The sequence below is a fragment of the Thalia democratica genome, chromosome 1 (assembly GCF_965202585.1).
Source record: "Thalia democratica chromosome 1, ktThaDemo2.hap1.1, whole genome shotgun sequence".
NCBI classification, from domain to species: Eukaryota; Metazoa; Chordata; class Thaliacea; order Salpida; family Salpidae; genus Thalia; species Thalia democratica.
Genome location: NC_139165.1, coordinates 32998397 through 33020440, shown reverse-complemented (window position 1 = coordinate 33020440; position 22044 = coordinate 32998397).

Sequence of the window (22044 nt, the reverse complement as noted above, 5' to 3'; positions counted from 1 at the left end):
ATTGTAAATCTTTGAACCCACAATATAAAATGTTCATCGTTAAGATCAAAGACTGTTAATGTATTAGTACTTCTGATCAAAATTATATATTATAGTTTTGATATATGTATATACAATTTTGATTTTTTAGAATTTTACAGCCAAAATAATATTACTTTAATTTAATATTTTGGGTTATTTGAGACTATTCTTTGCCAATAATTTAAAACTACTGCATTTATAAAATTTGCAGTTACTATTAATTTGTAAAATATCAAGTAATGATTGCAAATTTGAATTCACAATATAAAATGTTTGTCGTTAAGATCAAAGACTGTTAATGTATTAGTCCTTCTGATCAAAAATATATTTTATAATATATTTTTTATAAAGTTATAATTTTTTGTATAATAACTTCGCAGATAATTTTTTTTACTTTAAATTAATGTTTTGGGTCATTTGAGACTATTCTTTGCTATCAATTTAAAACTACTACCTTTATAATTTTTATTGTTTTACTAACATTTTAAATAAAACAATTGTTAGTTTAGAAGTATACTTTTGTTTGTTATGTAATTGTACATTTAAATTGACATCTTGATAGAATATTTTTCAAGTTTAACATTTTCAAAATTTGTAAAGTTCATATGTTTATCTCGCATACAGTGTCTGAAATTGGGCAGTTTTTTGTAAAATCTAAATTAAACTATATATGTTAAATTTATACATTTTACTTATTTTCAACTTATTAAAAATGTATTTCTTTTAATATAACTAAAATCGACCTTTGATAATACAACATAAAAGCTATTTTAAAACTATGCAGCAGCTCTATCTCGTTAAAAGAGAAAAAAAAACATTTTTGAAAAGGTCAAGTCATGAAAACTAGTATATGAAACCCTAACTTTAACATTTTTAACTTGTACAGTATATAAAAAGTTACTAGTTTTACAGATGTTTATAAAACTAACAATATATATCAGCTAACTATAATAGATTAATAACTTTTACCAAGAAACCGAGGTTTTATGCAAATAGTAAAACTAGCTACAAAATTCCTATGTTTAAATGGTTTGTCATGTTTGAACTGTTGTCATAACTAATTTTTAAAATCTAGCTTTTTTTGCTCTTCTTTAACGAAGCTTGCCACTTGTTTATTCACAACTAGTTATACGCGATTAAAAAAAAATTGTTGACCGCTAACTTCAGATAGTCTTATCTCTTTATTTTAGAGCCAATAATAGCAAATTTAGCTATCATTTTATCTTAAAAATGAAAACGATAATACAATAGGGGTTAAAAAGGATATAATGTACTTGATAAAAGTGGTCATTTCATTACAACATCGTGTTTACAATATTTTTAGCGAGTTACTTATCTTTACAATAACAAACGTGCTATAATAATTAAGAGTACAATAAAACTCAAAATAAAGTTTTAAAAATAGTGTCAATGTATTTTCCAAGACGAACAATAATTTAAACTTAATTATGATTTACTAATAAAAAACACGTCGAGTCCAATAAAAGACAAAAGCTAGTAATAGCATTAACATACTGTTTAATACGTATATTTTAATACCTGTTATTATTATTATTATTATTATTATTATTATTGTTGTTTGTTAGCAAAATAATAAGGAAGTAAGAGGAAATACAATTATTAAATATTGTTTTAGCTTACTGAAAAATAAGAAGTCAGGCCTACGTAAACTTAATCTCCATTTTAAGTGTAAGTTAAAAATTTATTAAAAATTTTATGATAAACTTTATTTTAGTTTAATCAAGATATGTTTAGACTTAATTCCCGACTTAGTAAAAAAAAAAATCAAAAAATTTATTTCAAGATTTTGTATTTAACCAACAACAGGTAAAAAATACTGTAAGTTTTAAGATGAAACAGAATTTTTTTGTTATAGGTTTTATGACAATAACTAAGCATAAAAGATTAGGTAATAAAAGTTTAGAAAAACAAATCAAAATGTAAAAAGAAAAGTTTCATGCGTATACACAGACAGAAATTATATAGATAAGCATAAAGATACTATTAGTTATAATTTAAACATTGATTAAATTTTACAAACTTAGTAACCATCTACTATCGGCTGCATAAAAATACTAGTAAAGCTGTAATAACTTTAAAACCCTAAAATTAAATATAGATAATGAAGTACTTTTTCAATTAAAAACTTCACTAGCTTTATATAGAACGTGAAAACAAAAATGCTCTTTTATGTTTATTTAGTTTATTTGGTTGTTTACAAAAATTTGAGGTTTACAAATTTATAAGCTGTATGCTATGCAAGTTAGTTATAAATAGAGCAGTTATGTTGTTTTAATTTACTTAGAACTCTCAGTAATATTTATTTAAAATAAAAAAGACTATAAAATTTTTAATAAAGTTTAAATTTTTTCTAATTTAATACCGAACAATAAGAAAAACTTAATCTAATGTATAAATTGAACTTTATTTATATTTTCAAAGCTTTATATAACTTAGCTATCTTTTCTTACATATAAAAACGCTTAAGAAAAATAGAAAGCTGTTATACTAAATAAAGTAAAATAAATTAAGTATAAGTAATAGTTTCAGGTATATTTACTAAAACACCATTTTAGTTAGTAAAGTTTCTTTCAGTACTTTAACTGATGATAATTGTTAAAATGAGTAAAGGTTAATATAAAAACAAATTATTCAGAATATTGGTTTTTGTAATAAATTTGAAAATACAAAACTATTTACTAAAAATATTTATTAAAAGTTTTTAAAACTGTAGAGGTTAAATATGATATCATGTATACAAAATATTTTGTTTTACCTAGGTTTTTGTTAAATAAAACGTTATAATCACAAATTTCTCTTTAATTTATTTAGGGTATAACAATTGTATATATTTAGTTACACTTAATTAAAGTTAAAGTTTGTATTTTGAAAGTATTCTAAAAAGTAAAACATTCATCTAACTGCTACAAATTAATATAAAATAAGCTTTAGACTCAAAAAACAGTTATGTGAATTACAACCGTTTTAGTTTCTCTAAGTTTTTCTTAACAAAGTTGCAACTGAATTTAATAGTAAAACCAAATAATATTCAAGACATAAAAACTAGCTATTTATTAAAGTTGTTACATGTTTTAATAATTTTCTAAAATTTTTATCACTTTTTTACACCTAGATTTTTTTTTTTCATGCTTGATGATTATATTTAAAACTCTAATGAAGGTTTTAATTCATTATACTTTTATATAAAATATTCCATTATTAATATAAAACAAAAGGATAATTTTAAGCACACTACAATAACTAAAGAGTGTTGTTTTATATCAATAACAATTTAGCAATTTAGTACTGGAAATTATTATGTCCAATTCAAACACCGACATGAATTCAAAGAAGTCTAGTGGGAAAAGCAAACGAAGAAAAAGATCAAGGTAAAACGTTTTTAAATGAAACTAGTACCATATAAATTTACGAGAATATTTAATTTAATCATTTAACTGCTTTAAAAATTTTAATTAAAACTGTTTAACTTTTCATATTGATTCGCTAGTTTTGTAGATTTTTATTAGTTTATCTGTTTTACATTTATATTTATTTTATTTTTAACCGTGTTAAAACAAATTTTAGGTTTGTAGAACAGCTTAAAAGCTACAATGCGAAGGGATTAAAGGAAGAGCCGTAAGTAAATTTGATTTTTTTAGAAATGAATATTATTGTAATAACCATAATAAGGTTTTAAAAATTAAACTTTATTATTTTATTAGTATTTGACAACGTTTGAATCCTTCCAACTGAAGCCGGTAGTAATAAAATAGTTAACTTGCAGGTTTTTTATTATTTAAAAAACATTGTTAATAAAATATTAACAACAACCGATGATGGTGTTTAGAATATTTACCTTAGATATTTATCTAGGGTATTTAAAACAAGAAGAGGAACCGACCCATACAAATCCGAAGATGAAGGTAGCTTTAACAAGAAAGCCGAAAGCAATCTTAATGCAACAACAAACGATGTTTTTTTCAGAATTTCGATAGCAATCTTAATGCAACTACAAGCAATGGTATTCAGGATGCCGAAAGCAATCTTAAAGCACATGCAAGCAATGGTATTCAGGATGTCGGAAGCAATCTTAATGCACATACAAGCAATGGTATTCCTGCACAGCCAAATTCGGAATTTAGCAGCCCTCCTGAAAAGAAAGTAAAGTTAGAAGCTCTGACCGATTCTACAGGTGTGCAACAAATCTAGTATAAAAACAACATAGACTAAAAAAAAACTCTTTGTCCTTACCTAAATAGTTTTTTTGATAACACTGATTAAGTCAAATAGACTAGGAGCACAAGTTAAAAATGTTTATCATTTTCATTGAATAATTAGTTTTATGAATGAAAATTATAAAAAAAAACTAATTAAAATTTAAGTATTTAAAAAATATAAAAAACTAAACCAACAGATTATATTCTAATAAAATTAGAATAAATTGTTACAATAACAACCACAGATACAGCGGGAAATATACAACATACAGGAAGTGACACAGTAGAGCAGATCACTCAAAATATGTCTGATACCTTAGTGAACGCTTATAAATCACTCGTTGAAAAGCAAACTGAGCACGTATTACAGTTGCTTGCTAACATCAAAGTTTTATCCAACACGAACACTTCAAAACAAGTGAAGAGTCCTGCAGAACAGACGAAATCATTCATTCATAATCTTACTGAAGAACAACTAAAACTGTTAACTAAAATAACGAAAAGAGCTTTAAATAGACTTACTGGTTTTATTTTTGAAAGTCTTTATAATAGAATAATGAAAGTTGAAAAGGAAAAAGAGCTCCAATATTATCAGAATCAAAAATTGTCCGTATTTAATCAATATATGAATCAAAAAGTGAACGTTGCTGCTACCTTGGTAAACGCTTATAAATCACTCGTTGAAAAGCACTCTGATGACGTGTCAAAGTTTTTCAAAACTAGTACCAAAGTTTCATCCAACAATAATACTTCAAAACAAGTGAAGAGTCCTGCAGAACAGATGAAATATTTTGCTCAGAGTCTTGCTGAAGAACAATTAAAACTTATAATTGAAATAAGGAACACAACTTTGAATAGACTTTCTGGTTTTATCTTTGAAAGTCTTAATGATAGAATGAAAGAAAAAAAAGAAAAAGAGCTCCAATATTATCAAAATCAAAAACTGTTCGTATTTAATCAAGATGTGAAGCTAAAAGTGAACGACTTACTTCAAAAGCAGCAAAACAAAGTTTCAAAGTTATCCGATCAGTTTAAAACGGGCAATAATGAAGGAGAAAGGCAGTTGTCAAAGACAAATAAAGGTATAAACAAAAACAATTATACAGAACGGATTTCAACGTATCCCAAGAATTTCGAGTCATCTGATGAATTTTCCGATCCAAGCGAGTCAGAAGATGAACTTCAATAGAATATTCATCTACTGATTAAAATTCTACATACGAAAGTAAATAATGAAGATTCTGTGATGTAATTCACACTATTGATCGTCTCATTAGGCTTTATTTTTTTGAAAATTATTTAGTTTACTATTTATAATTGGAAAATATTTCGACATTTACTCTTTACTGAATTTTCTACCAAATATTTTTTATCCTTAAGTTGAATAAAATTTTTGCAAATAGTTTAGTTATTAAAGCAAACCCTAGAGTGGTTTAATAATTTTTATTAAGAAATTTAATTTGTTTTGGCATATTGTGAAAACTGTCTGATAATCTTTGTTTGTTTAAACCAATAAAATACAAAAATACTAAACAAATGTTGAACAATTGTTATTAAATAAAGCAACTTACTAAGAGAACGCAGTACATTTGCAAGCTAAAACGATTGATAAAAATTCTAAGATAGAATTGGAGTTGCTTAATTATATTTACTTGTGTTAAAATTTTTAAAGCCGATTTAGATAAAATATTTAAAAACATTATTTTTTTTTTTTCAAGCATTATAAATTAAGATGCGCAGTAATACAATTAGAAACAATTATATGTTTTTGTTATAGCTTATTAAATGTTATATGTTTTTTAAAGTTAACTATCATTAGTTTTATTTATTTTTTTAATTAACTTGCACAATTTTTTTTATCTAACAAACTCTAATTTTGTCATTCACTTGGTACTTATGTAAAAAAAGAATGAAAATGCATTAACAAAGCCGGTAGAGTATCCTATATTTTATTGAAATATTAATTAGTAATTAATATCTGTAATTCTTTTTAATTTTAATTGTAATATATTAAATTTTATAGATGCTATGTCAGAAAACTTAAAGCACTTTTTATTTTCTAATGAAACTTCTGCTGTAAATACAAATTTCAGTTTTTTTTGTTAGAACTTAGAAAGTCTAATTATTTATTAGATATCAGATAATTTCTTTTGGAATTATTAGAGATTAGAAAATGAAATAAGTCGTTAAAACAGAATATATTTGCTGCAACTAGGATACTCATAAAAGGATACCAATAAAAGACCGACCACAAACATAAGAACCCGAAACAGAAATTATAGAGCATGTATCAGAAATCAGCTCATTTAATTAAATTTAGGAAACATCAGTTCTGACCGTTTTACAATCAACCCTGCACAAGAGCATCATTATAATATCAAAACAAGTTTTCAATATGAAAAATAAATATTTAAGTAAATTAGTATGACTAAAACTTAAAACATTAGGAGCTTAACAATTTGTTTGTAGCTATTGTTATTTATTTAGTTTTTAGAGAAAGTTTATCGTCAATATACTAACTTAATGTTAAAGTGTAAGAGAAAACTAACTTAAAAACTTGAATAAAAGTAATGTAAGCTTGTTAAATAATTTTGCAAAATAGTTTTATATTAATCCTGTAAAAAAAAACTTAATAAGAAATGTTTAGTAACTGGTCCACTAATTAAACAGCAAACTAAATTCAGCAGTAACTTAAACAGCCAACTCAATTCAAGAAAGATACGACACTTATATAACAGAGATTTGTATCAATAAGCAATAGGTTCCAAGTCAGTGTAACACAAACAATTAGATATCACAATGACTTATCTATGCTATTGTTTTTTTTTTTTTCATTTAAAACTTTTCTTATACTAATTATACTTTTAAAACATTTTAATAAGGATCTATTTTAAACTGATTATGAAAACTTATCAAATGCAATGGATTGATTTTAAAGCAAGAATTGTAAATATGGTAAAAATATTATTTACAATTCTAATCAACTAGATATAAAAATTTACTGTTTGAACGTCAGAAAATAATTAAGTTACAAAAAAATAATTGCTTTAGCTACATTAAAAGTTTTCCAAAAAGCAATTAACGTTTTACAACTGTTTAATCTTAGTAAAGTAAAAAAATATAAAAAAATTATCAAACTAAGTGCTATTTTTATTTGTAGCTTATTTTTTATTCAAACTTGTTTAAATAATATTACTGATAGGCTTAAATATGTGACCAAAACATAATAATCAACATTTTAATCAAAACACTTTTGACAAAAACTTATGCAAAAAAAAATAGCTAAAAACGTAATACATGTTTACTGGTAGTTTGCCATAAATTTTAAGTTTTATGATAGAATTCAAATACAAGTAACAAATCTGAATCCGGTAAATATTGTGCACTAAAGAAATTGTTTCTTTAAAAAATATTTTATACTGAAATTTTAAACTTAACAAATTCACCAGCTATTATGATGAACAATACATGATAAAAAAACTTTCTGAAAAGTTTATTTTAAACTTCTTGGAGAGGAAAAGGGTAAACATTTACTAGGTTTTCAGTTATTTAATATTAAATTAAAATCAAGTTTTAATTTTCTAACCAAGTGAACAGAATTTGTTTAAAATTGAATATAATATATGAATAAAATAAGTATTGCCAACTAAATCATAAAACAATTCATCTTCTAATGTAGTTTTAGAAAATATCTAAATTTTAATTTTTTGTTTTATAATATAGTTTTAAGCTTAAATCTTAGTTCTTTTATATTAATTAATTAATTATGAAAGCTTATGGCGTCTATTCCTGTAGCTATTTAATGTGAATTAAAACAGAATTTGTTTTACCATTGTTGAAGATGCTTAATTAATACAAGGATTTTATTTATTTTTAAAGATTTTTTACAACCGTAAAATATATAAACGTACAAATTGATAATAAATATGTAAAAATAAGTTAAAAACAAAATTTGCGAAGTTTATTTGAATGAAAATTACGAAAAATTTATAAAACTAAATTATCTACAGTATTCAATTAAAGTTTCATAAACATAGCAATAATTTCTAAAACAAGCAAAAGTTTTATAAATTAAAATAGTATCTATGAGAAAAATAGAACTAAAATCACCTAATTTTGTTTATAACATGTATAGCTAGATTGTATAAAACGTTTTTCGACCAAGGTGAAGCTTTTTAACGAGTAAAACTAAAACTAGTACATTATTGTTTTTTTTTACAACTTTATTCGAACAATTTCATTTGGTACTCATTGGTCATGACTGATATAGGATTGCTTTACAAGGATAAAGATCTCTTATATAAAATTTTAATATTTCAATTCACAATAGTAGATATTTTTTTGAAAGCTTAATTTTTTCCTTTGTCAAAAAAAGTCTTAATAATAAATCATAAAAAACTATAGTAAACTAGAGTGAAATAAAATTCTTTAAAAAACAGTCCTTAATTATTTTTAAAGTCTAAATTTAAGTATGTGGCCTTAGGTCTTAAATATTTATTTAAACCAAAATTTTTTATATTTTATCTATTCAAGCAACTGTTTGAAAACTATTATAAATCACACTGCACAAAAAAATTGGTTAATTTTAATTAAAGTTTAAAAAAGAAAAATGATCTTTTTGCAATACAAAGATTATTTAATGAACAAGAAATATTTTTTTTTTTTTATACTCAGTATAAAAACAAACATTAATTTTATTACACGTTTTCTAATTACGACTGTAGCCTAATACTTTTAAAAATAGTTGTATAACTATATAAAATTTCTTAATATAGGACGTATAACCTTTTGCTTTTGAAAAATATTGAACAACATAGAATAGAGTACCGACAAAGGGATGTTTTTCTTATAAATATTGAACTAAGTTATTTTTCAATTTTGACAAAAGTTGTGATGTGAGTTAATAAAATACATTATCACACATGGGAACAATGACTAAAAGTACGTGTTAAAAGAAAATCAATTGATTTTAAAGCTTTAGATTTTTCAATAGTTTATCAAAACCAAACCAATAACAACCTAACTGTATAAGTTTAAAACATTTACTTATGGTATAATCTAAAACGTCAAATCATTTTAACGGAGCTTAAGACTGATTATTTAAAGTAAAATTTATTTTATAAATAGTTCATAGTAACAAATGTTGTAGCAATAAGAAACTACCCACCTTTTACCAAGTTCGTAGGAAGATATCATTATCGCGCATGCAGGTGCTACTTTGCATATTCTGGGTGTCAATCCTGTATTAAAAAAGGTTATTTATCTAACACGATAAACTAAAGTTTGCTATTTAGTTTCAATCAGTTTTGTTTTATCATTATCAATTATTATGCTTTAACGTTACGTTTTCAAATATTGGTTGCTCGGTATAAGACTAGTCATTTTAGATTGTTAAAACAGTACAAGTTAATATGCGAAAAAAGTTTTAAGCTTATATTTTACAGATATCTTAAGTAGACAATGATCAATAAGTTTATAAAATTAAATCAATTAGTCATTCACCTTTCTTAGATCTTTATGTAGTGTATATGTCTTTTCTTTTTTTTATAATAAATCAATACATCATGATAAAGTATATAAATTAAATATTGTGTTCTACAAATTGTTCAAATAAATGTAACTTACCAACAAAAAACCCTTTTGCACCTTGGCTATTAAATATGTTCTTTGTTATTGAGTTTAAAGATGTATGTTTTGCAGCATCTAAATATTATTAATTTTCATCAAATATGTGCTATATCACAAAATAAACAAACACTAAAAGCTTGAAATTAAGTCATTGACCTTGTTTGCTTAATAGTTTAGGTTTCAATTAATCTTAAATAAAAATAGTGTATAACTTGATTTAATATTATTTCTATTAATACTAAATAATTAAAATTTTCTATGAAGTTTCAGTAAACATTTTAATTCATTTTTGATGAAAAAGTATTTGATAAAACAAAATAAATTAAGTGGTTTTTTCATAAGAAGTTTTTTTTTGTGATAATTTTATTTGCTTATATAAAAATTATTCGAAGATAAAGAAATACTAAACTGATAAGTTGAATACAAAGTAAAACATAGCTTATTCTTATAAAATTAGTGGTTAGTTATACAGCAACTACACATAGACTATCTTTTGAAGTTCACGAACGTAATTATCAGAAGTGTATATACTATGGAAGAGAGCAAGATATATCTAATTTTGTATAAGTCGAACAAAAAGTTTTAATATGCAACGTACATCCAAACAACAAGTTAGTCGAACCGAGCATAACTTATCTTTTTGTTTTGAGCACATCGAAAGGATGAGTCAGACAAGATGCAAAAGCACCGGCAAGCATTTCAGAGATGAAAGAGTTTAAAAATAACGATTCCGTAGTCATCTCATTTTTCATTTTCTCATACAAAAACCAATAAGTAACTGAATAATTAATGCTTAAAGTAACTACAGAGTATACTTGTTTGTATTGCTTATATATTATTTTACGTGTAACATTGAAACCCTAAAAATACAAAATAAGTTTTTAGGTTTTTTAAATTTTAATGAAAAATTTATTAATAGTTTTAAAAGTTTAAAACATATAGCTTCATAATAACTATTAAAGGTGAATGGAGTATTAAGCTATAATCTAGTCAAACTAGAAAAACAAAACAATAAAACAGCTATAAAACTTAGTCATGCAGCAATAGTTACTGATTGTTTGTAAAAAGTTTTTTTGTTAAAAATTAATTGCTCCTCACCTATCACACGTAAAAAAAAATTAGTTTTTAAAAACAAAGTATATTGCTAACTAAGATTTTTAAATAAAAAAACACACTTTAAACTTTTAGTTAGAGTTTTGTTTATAAAAATTTGATAACTGAACCTCAATAAACCTTAAAATCAATAATTCACAGCGACAAAAAACAAGGCAATTTCTAGTAAAGGTTTTTCGACAATTAGTACTCTTAACAAAAAAAATAAAATTTTTATGTACATATTTAACTCTTCTTATAAAAATTTATTGAAAAGTATAATACAGGAATAAAAGAAATCAAATTTTCTTTAATAATTCCCTACGATGAAAGATTAGCTATAAAAGCTTAATTATAAATAAAAACAAATTTAAACACTAAACAAATAGTTGTAAAAGGATATGATATAAAAGATCTAAAGTATAAAACTAATCAGACTGAACAACAAGTTTTACATTTAATCAACCTTTTCAAAACAAAAACTGTTTTAAAACATTAAATAAATGGGAGCGGGTCAGAATGACACAGCGACAAAATGACACGGTCGTCAAACAAACACGGTGCGTCACTTTGGCACAGCGACAAAAAGACACGGTGCGTCACTTTGGCACGGCGACAAAATGACACGGTTCGTCACTTTGGCAAAGCGACAAAATGACACGGTGCGTAACTCTAGCAAGGTGCGTCACTTTGGCACGGCGACAAAATGACACAGTGCGTCACTTTGGCACAGCGACAAAACGACACGGTGCGTCATTTTGGCACGGAGGGTCTTTTGGCGCAACGAAAAAACGACACGGTGCGTCACTTTGGCACGGATGGTCACTTTGGCACAGCGACAAAACGACACTTTGCGTCACTTTGGCACAGAGGGTCACTTTGGCACATCGACAAAACGACACGGTGCGTCACTTTGGCACGATGCGTCACTTTAGCAAAGCGACAAAATGACATGGTGATTAATAAGGGAGGGAACGACTTGTTGTGAAGCTTCAATCTTCATTAGTATTGACAACGATCTTGTTTTTCTTGGAAACTTTTCGGTTTCCTGTCTTCTAACCAGTTTTGTAGAATCAGCAATAAACACATTGAGTAACTTTAAAAACAAAAACCGCAGGAATTTTTAATTTTGATTTTATAAAATAAAGTGAAACACGTAATGTTTATACCTTCTATTGTCCATTGTCGTACTTATAAACAGCATACTCACTTTTAAGCAGTAGCAAGGTGTAAGGTGTGCTTAATAAACGGCAAATAATTATTTGTATCAAACAACATTCACAAAGATGCAAAAGCAGCAACTTTTTTAACAAAATACGACTGCCAAAGTTAAAGGGAATTTATTTTTGATTTTCTTCGAATGGAAAAACTTAAACACAGTTTTGTACTAGAACTTGAAACGAGTAATAAAAATTAAAAAATGACTTGCAATTTTACGACTAGATAGATAAAAACTCATCATATAAACATATTTTTTAAACTTCAGCAATATTCTGATTTAAAAAATACAATCTACATTTTAGATCAATCATTCAGCACATCAAAACAATAAACTAGTAGGTGTTAACACAGAAGAAAATTTGTTTTATAAACTAAAACTCAGACGTTATCGAAAACAAATTTTCTGCTGTTGTAATTCTAAATTCCAATGCGGTTCTTATTTTTCGTTTTTGTGCTTAAAAAAGTAATACTTGCGCTCTTTTGGCGACTTAATAGGTTGAAATTTTGAACTAAAATACTGCGTTCCCAGACGATTTACGTTAGTAGCAACATCTTTAGAAAATCTTTGTGCACTTGACTTAAAAGATCGAAATATTGCGCCTTTATGCGACTTTTGTTAGTTGCAACATATATCGTGCACTTAGAAGTAGAAGTATAATGCTCTTTCGCAAATAAAATTGTGCACCTAAGCACTAAAAATGCACAGATAAAAGTATAAGTACAAATAACCGCAAATATATTAGTTTTATTAGCAAAACATTCCCTACATCAAGCATTTCTTTAAATAAAATTCAATAAACCACTATTACACACTTGTAATAGACTTTTGTAAACTTGCTTTAAAAAAGTACAATTTTTCTTACTATTATAATACTAAAACAAATAGTATAAATGCTATTTAATTCCTTATATGCAAAAAAAAATAAGATAATATCTGTCATACTCTAAGTTTAATTCTTTATATTTTAAGCTACAAAATTTTGTAAAAATAAAAATGACTTATAGTATTAACTTTAATAGAATTAACTAAATTGACGATAAACTTAACATTTAATACACTATTTTTAAGAACAACTAATTTTGATTTATTAGGACTCAAGTTGTATAACCTCTAGTACTTAATTTTCTTAAAAATGATAAATATTTAAATGCGCATGAATAGTTGCATTAGACTCTTATTTTTCATTTAAATGTTCATAATACTATTCTTAACTTTTTCATAAATTTAGGCTCCAGGACCGTTTACAGTAGACTACCGCTTAAGTACGCAAATTGAACCCGACCAAAAAGTGCGTACTTAGCACGGGTAGTGCGTACTTTTTGACGACATAGTATTATATGAAATTTAGTTGTTTGTTTTCTTTCTTACAACTAACTACCGAATAATTAAGCCAAATAAACAAGTCTTTTTATTTTAAATAACATGTAATACATAATTCTAATCTGAAAAATTTTTTGTTAGATTTAAATTTTTTTTATTTTTCTTTGAAAAGTTTCTACATAATTAATACATACATTTAATATAGAAAGCCAAGGTCAGTCAATGATATAAAAAAGAATACTAAGCCATATTTCCCATATTTTGTTTTGTTAGAGGAAAAGTACCAAACTACATTGTGTTTACCAAACATTTTCAAAACATCAATGTGTGTAAATTTAAATTAAATTATGACGTAACTTTGTTGTATTTGTAGGTTTTTTTAACTTTGTCATCTAGATTCATTTATTTTATAGCATTACAGCTCAAATATCATTATTCTTTTCACTTTTCTGCAACCACTACATAAATATGTGAAAATCTGTGAAAGCAATTATTCAGGTTATTTGTTTATTTGAATTTGATATAAATATATGAAAAATATATAAAAAAAATTGATTTTTTTTTTCTTTCTGGATAAGTGCGTACTTAAGGCAGGATTCGTACCAAAAAAAAGTGCGTACTTAAGCGGTAGTCTACTGTATTTTAATTATTTGCTTTTAGACAAGTTTATTATACTTTTTCAATACAGAGTTTTAAGTAAACATCCTAACTTATTAACTTTTGTTGAATATATGTTTGTATGTTTTTGGAAATTAAGGACTTAACATTAAAAAAATTATTTTTAACTGCTCGTAATAGATTGTTAAAGCATGTGATTTACGACTCGATAACTGAAATGTTCTTGGGTATAACTTTTCGAGCGATAACCTTTTGTCGTTTAAAAGACAGTAAAAAAAAACTTTACCGGTTTGACAGTGTTACACTTACAGTACATTTATTAAAATTTTAGCAGATTAGATAAACTTCTTTAGTTTGTAAATACAAAGTATTGGTGATTACAGCTTACTTTGCTTGTTGCTTGTTTAATTATCGTTTTTAATCGATAAAAAGTCGAGTTGAAAACCATAAGTTACTTTATGGTAAAATTTAGTTAGTGGCAAAAATTTATAAAAAATTATATATTGCAATTTGATCTATATATACCGTTTTTTTATACCAAAATTTCAAAAATTATACATTAATTTTATTTTTAGTTTTCAAACTTAGAAAATGTTTTAAAAAAATCAAACGGTAGTCAAAATTTAGATTCACGGTACAACTAAAGATTTAAAATATTTTAGTTGTATTTTTCGGGTTAAGCTGCTGTTTTATAAACAATAAATACCAACTCATGTTTACTGCTTTGTTTGTTAAGAAAACTTACTTGATACCAGTAAAACTTTAATTATTAAGTAAAGTATTTCCAAAACAAAAGTTATTAAATTTAATTAAAGTGATGGTTACAAGTAAACAACAAAGTAAGTCATGTTATTAGTTATATTCTAATAATTTTCACTAAAACTAAATTTACTTAAAAATGTTGACTATACTTAGTAAATATACACTTATGTGTCGTATGCGCTTTTTAAAAAATGTAACATTGTTTTGTAAAGTTTATTCATTTTCCATTTCATACAATTTTAATTCGTCTTTCAATTACAGTTTATACCTACTAACAAACTTTAAATACAAAATTTTATGGTTTTAAATTACAATTTTTTGCTTATATTTATAAAACTTTATAGAAATACCGAAAAAATAAAATTCTTAATTTTTAGTGGTCAAATTTAAAATAAAAAAGTTAAGTAACTACTTATATTTTTACTGAATATAGTTTTATAAGCTTATTGTAGAAAAATTAGTCACAAAAAACTCAATAAAAATGTTTTTAAATTAATATATATAGTTAAATATAAGAACAGCATAACATTTAATAAAAAAAAAAACTTTAATCTTAAGTGAATAGTAAACACCTTTTAAGTGAATGATTTACGCTAATAGTTAAAATCATAATTAGTAATTTATAAATTACTATTAATAGATATAAAATTCTCATTAATATGCAAATATTTCTTTGTTTTTACAAAATCCGAAAAATACAAAAAACAATAAATTTTCAATTTTATTAACTTTTTAAAATTAGTTTTAAAGTGTTTGAAGTTTATTATAATTAATAGATATCACTGAAGTATCACTGTTTTTGCTTTTCATCTACTTTTCAGTGCTTTTTGTATCACCGTTGCGTACATATAAGGCAGGCAAGTGCGAACTTTTAACATCAATTTATCTACCAAATGCTTAGGAGCCTTGTTGAGGTACGCGTCTACGACTTGATATTTGAGCATCTGTTTTCAATTTGAGTTGAAAAGTTTATAGAAAGCCGTTTTTCTGTTGATGTTAAGGTTTCTGTAAATTGGACTGATCGGTTTCAACGAATCGTTTAGTTGTCCTGTAAAGTATATGCTCTTTTAAGAAAAAAAGCTCTAGTTTTAATTTTCTTAATAAAACACACTCAAAATTGCTTAAAGGAAGCTTAGTTAATTCAAAAATATACATTTCCGTAGAAAATTAATCTTTGTTTTTTTGAAAATGAATTGCAATTGAATGTGTCTTTTATGGCAAAAAGTTTAAAAGGTTGTGAGGACTAATTATTTACTATTAGATATTTACAAGACAAGCATGTCCTTATTTTATTTTAAATGATGAACTGTAATTTTGTAAAAACAGCAAATTTTAGTTATTTTTTAAATACAGCTTTTCTGATAAAACTTTTAACTTATTTATAGCTTTTTAAGACTTTTTATTGGAGTTTAGTTGAACTACCAATTTAATATTTAAACAGTTTTAATGAAATAAACTTTGATACGCAGCCTCTTGCTTTTTTTTTATATTTCACCGTGAGTTACAACAACTGTTAAAAATATCAAAACTAATAACAGAAGCTTTATACGAAGTAACAAAAACAAACAAACTTTTATCAGTTTGTAGGTCTTCATTGGTTGCATGAGTATAAATTGCTTCTGAAAACAAAACGTAGCAAGCTAGCAATAATGAACAAACTGCAAACCTCATAGTTTTGAGTAATAAACTTAAGGGTTTTCAATTTACTGTCAATAAAAAACTAAAGTTTTTGCAGTTTTGTAAAACAAAAACTTAACAGCTTAAAGCATCAAAACTCAAATGTAATGAAAGCTGTGAGCTATTGCATTTTTAGCAGAGAAAACCCACGCATCTTAACAGGAAGTTAACTTACCTAATAATGCCACATTTTAAATTTTCAATAAAAAATTAAAATATTGAAATGTAATTTTAAAAATTTTTGTGTTTTCAAATTGTTTTATATATAAATTTCTAAATCTGTATAAACTTTAAAACTCTGATTTATATAAATCATAAGCAAAAATTAACTTCAATCAATTGCTTAGTAAGATGAATAAAATGTTTTGAAACATATCAAGTACAACTAGTACAACTTAAATTAAACTAAATGTCATCATAGTATGAAAAAATTATTTGTTTAAAAATTATAAAGACATAGTAAAGTTTTTCAGTATAATAAACATTAAGACAAAAGTTACAATATTTCTGTCAAAAAAATTAACTTTACTGTAAGTCCGTTCTAATTTTAATTTTAAATGAAATGAAAGTAAAAACATAGTTTAAGTTTTTTTTTTCTTAAACCGCGATGTGTTAAAAGGTTTTTCAAGATAACTAAAATTACATTACTAGCATATAAGTTTGCTGTTACTTTAAAAAGGTAATCATTTTTATGTAAAACTAAATAAGAAGAAAATTTTAAGTTTACAATAAGAATTAAACTACTTTTTCATAACCATTGATAAGTAAATCAAATTACAGCCTGACTTAGAGTTAATAAAAATTAAAAATTATCTTTTATAAAGAATTCTAGTTATAACTCTTATTTAACAAAAAAAATAACTTTTAATTATTTGTTAAAGTTTACTAAATCCTAAATAAAAGAAAGTGAAATGTTTTTGCCTTAATTTATACATTTTAAAAAATAGTTAGTTAGTTAGTTAGTTAGTTACAGCAAAAAACGTTAAGGTTTTTAAATCTTTTTTTTTTAATAAAAGAAAAAAAAAAATTGTAATAAAAGTTTTATTAAATTGTAATATTTTGTAAAACGTAAAATAAAGTGTTTGAAACTCATAAGTTTTCTAACTTTAAATATACTTTTCTATACCCTGCTCTCCTCTCGCTTAACATGATTTTGTAAGCAGAAATTTTAGTGCGTAGGTCACAAAATTTGACATTTTAACTTTCATTTGCAATTAATTTTCTTTGAGATAAGGTAAGTAAAAACACTAATTATTAAATTTTTTACCTCATTTTTGTAATGGATAAAATAAATAATTTCACTATTCAAGAGTGTATGCTTTGTGCAACTATTTGTTTGTAAAATGTTAACTGTTTTTTAAATACAATTTAGTATAACTTCTCTTATAAATATTATTTTTCAGAGGTAACAACTGGAGTGGAGACCAGATGAAATCAAGCTCCTCAACCTCTTTGAAAAGGAGAGCAGCATGGAGGTGCAATTGTTTTTTTTTGATAAACTATTTATTAATTGATTGTTGTAATGATTTTTATACAAAAGTAAAGTTTTAGTTGTCAATATATGCAGTATAGTTATAACCAATAATAAGCAGATTGATAATTGAAAAAGTTTAGTAATATTGTATGATAGTGTCTGATGAAATAAAATAAATACCCAAATGTTCAGTAAAATTGCACACTTAGCAGGCTAATCAATACTTAGTAGATTACCTGACTGTTTATGTCAAGTTAATGATATTAAAGGTAACTTACTAATAAGTTATAGATGACATAATTCTAATCTTTCTAATTTTATTTTACCCTTTAGATTTTTATTAGATTGTTATTTTAGGCTGATTTTGCTCGTAGTTGTTCATTAAAAAGCTGTTAAAGTCATAGTCTGAATTCAATAAGTTTTACCAAGTAATTAGTTTACTAAAGAGATTATTTTAAATGGTCAGTAAGTATTAGGTCTTCAATTTTATATATAAGCTAATCTATCTGCATAATTTCATTATCAGAAAAGTTATGTAGACATTTCAATTTACAGTCTTTGCCTACAGTGTTTTTTTTATTCTATGACAATTAGCTGCAATCTTTATCTATAAAACTAGTAAATTATTTATTTTTTTATAACTATAAAAATATAACTTATTTTTTAATGTGCTGTAGAAGTTATCTTTAGAGTTTATCAAGTGCTTTTTGTTTGATTTTTTGAAGTGTAAATGACAAAGATTATCAAAAGTACAATTAATGGCAGCTTTTACATCAATCAAAGTTTTTTAAAAGTTTAAAAAATAAAGTTTTGGTAAAATTTAATAAAACTCAGTTAGCAAAACAAAGTGCAACAAAAATTAAAAATAAAAATCTTTGACCAAAAAGCAACATACAGGGTTAACAAATACTTCTGCAATGTAGGACAAATCCGGCTAGTTTTATCTTTTTTAAACTCAGGTTTAATTATTTTTCCTTTGCAAAAACTAGGCTAGTTTTTAATTTTTTAATTTAATTTCTTGTTTTTTATATTATATTTTTTTTGTTACTTTTGGATACATTCAATCCAAATTTGTATATATATTTTAATCAGTTATGGGGTTCATACTAAGTATTTTCTATGCTAAGGCTGGCTTGCTAGCTTTTTTATTACAAAAGTATTAACTGTACAATGTATATTAATCATAAAAGTTAACAAAAAATGCATAAATAGAAAGGTACAAATTTGAAATCTTTAAAAATCTTTTAGATTAAAGCTTGGACTACTATATAGGTTGATGTTAATGGTTATAAGAAAGATGTGAACCTATTTTTATATATTAGTGTCAGATCAAAAAAAAAAACCAATGTTCAGTAAAATTGCACTTTTAGCAGGCTAAGCAATACTTATGAGACTACCTGACTGTTTAAGTCAAGTTAATGATATTTAAAAGACTTAATGATAAGTTAAAGATGACATCCTTAAAACTTTCAAATATTATTTTAACCTTTTAGTTGTTACTTTATGCTGATTTTGCTCTTAGTTGATCATTAAAAAGTTGTTTGAAGTTTTAGTCTATATTTAATAAGTTTTACTATGCAATTAATTAATAAAAATAATTAGCATAAATAATCAGTATACATTAAGTACTTAATTTTTATATTAGCTAATATATCTGCATAATATCGTATTCAGAAATGTTGTACAAACAGTTCAACTGCGTTTCTCTACCTATTGTAACTTTTTTAATTTTATGACAAATAGTTGGAATATTTAACTATAGAAATAGGAAACTAGTTTTTAATAGGCTGTAAAAGTTATATTTAGTTTTTTATCAAGTTCTTTTTTACTGTTTATATTTCCGAGTCTTTCAGTCTTTATATTAAAATTTATAAACTTGAATTTAATCTGAATAAATTTGATATTAATCAGGGTTTCCCAAAGTTCTGAAAAAACCTGGATTTTGAAAATAAATAGGCTGAAAACCTGGAACTTGAGAAATTTATAGCTTCTTTAAAAATTTTAAGTTAATGATTATAAGAAGGATATCAATTAATATTGGAGGAACACTTTTAGTTATCAATAATGTATTAACTAAAAACTATAATGAAATATAACTTAAGACCAGAAAAGCATATATAACATAACCAAAAAAAGTAAAATTTAAGTAAGAATGATAATTAGAAATGAGCTTATGGCATTATTTTCAAAAAGTTGAAAAATTTGTAGTTGGAAACATGTCGATCTTATGATTTTTTTAAAGTAATTTATAATTTTGGTCTTAAATTAACTTAACACATTAATTTATAAGATGTAACGTTATAAGGCGTTATATCCTGGAGATCCTGATAAGCTAAGCTTATCGGAATGTATATCACAGATGTTCTTGTGCTAAAACTTTATTCCGACTAACGGCGTTTCACTGCTCTCAAATAAATTTAAGAACAGATCTACGGAGTCTCAAAAAGCTCTAAGACTCCGTAGCTCTAAGAGCTTTTTGAGACTCCGTAGATCTGTTCTTAAATTTATTTGAGAGCAGTGAAACGCCGTTAGTCGGAATAAAGTTTTAGCACAAGAACATCTGTGATACACATTAATTTATAGATAGAAGATCTTGACAAATATATATAGCATATATGTTGTAACTTATTTGTTAAATGCTAAGTAACCAAAAAAGTTAAGTACAAATTAAATACTTTTTTAAGAGATGTAACATGAAAAGTAAGGAGGTTATTTAAAGATAAAACAAAAAAGTAAGTACAATATTAATAGTCAAGTCTGGTGTAAGTAAAACAAAGTGCAATTAAAAAAAGTAAAACAAGCTATAGTAAACGAATTGTACTACATTGTGTTAGAAAACGTTTTTTTAGATAATTTAGATTTAGACTTTCTGTTTTCTTCAGCTGTTTTTGTATTTTTACGAATGAAGGAGGCAAGTTTGCCAAATAATCTGAAAATATGGAAAAACTTGGAACTTAAGAAATTTTGAAAAAAATGGAAAAACCTGGAATTTTTTTACCATTTTAAAATGTTCAGTAGTAAAATTTCGATTTGACACAAAAAATCTGTCATGTAGATAAAAAAATATTGTCATCATCAAAATTTTTTTTATCAAATAACACATTCAAAGTAGCTTAACAGTGCCTTTTCAATGTTTTTATATCTTTTAACACAGTTTCTTACCTTAAACTTAACTTTAAACTAAAAATGAATCCAAAAATATGTACATCTAAAAATCTACAGAAAACTTTGAAAACCTGGAGAAAATTTGCTAAAACATATGGCAGCCCTGAGGAGGTAAATTAGTTTGAATGTATACAAATCTTTTTCTTTAGAAAAATCACTTTTAAGTTTCAGTAATACTAGTTTAAGATTAGGCTCAATTTTGATAGGTATTTTACAATTTGTTATAAAGTTACATTTTTTAATGCTTATAAAATCTGTGTACTATTTTTTCAAAAAATTATTATATGGTTAAAAAATAAAAGCTTTTAAGTAAAGTGTTTTAAAAATAGCTTTTGTTGTTTGGTTAGCTTATAAAAATACCCAGAACTTTTAAAAATGTGGTATGATGAAAGCAGTGGGAAATAATATTTTATTACGCATTTCGACCTGTCAGCTGCCATCTTGACTAAAATTTTTAAAAATTTTCGCTGGTAAGCAAGGTATCTTTTGGTCAGATATTGTTTAAAACAATTTACACTTCCTGTATAAAAAACGAAATTATTGTACAGATTAGGATAAATAAACCATTAGAAAATTTTATATAAGCGATTTTACTTTCAACCTTCATCAAAAATACTAAATGTCCAGTAAGAAGAGTACTTAAGTACAATATTATGTAAAAAAATATTTCTAGGGTACATTTAGATCCACTGCTTTCTTCACTTTAATATAAAATAACGAGTAAGATTGGTCGATCAGAATGTGAATGAAAGTTTTACATTTGTAAAAAAATAGAACAAAATTCAGTAATTCAGGAGAATAAGTGACAGAAGTTCGCAAAATGTGTTAAACGAATGATTTCTGCTGCT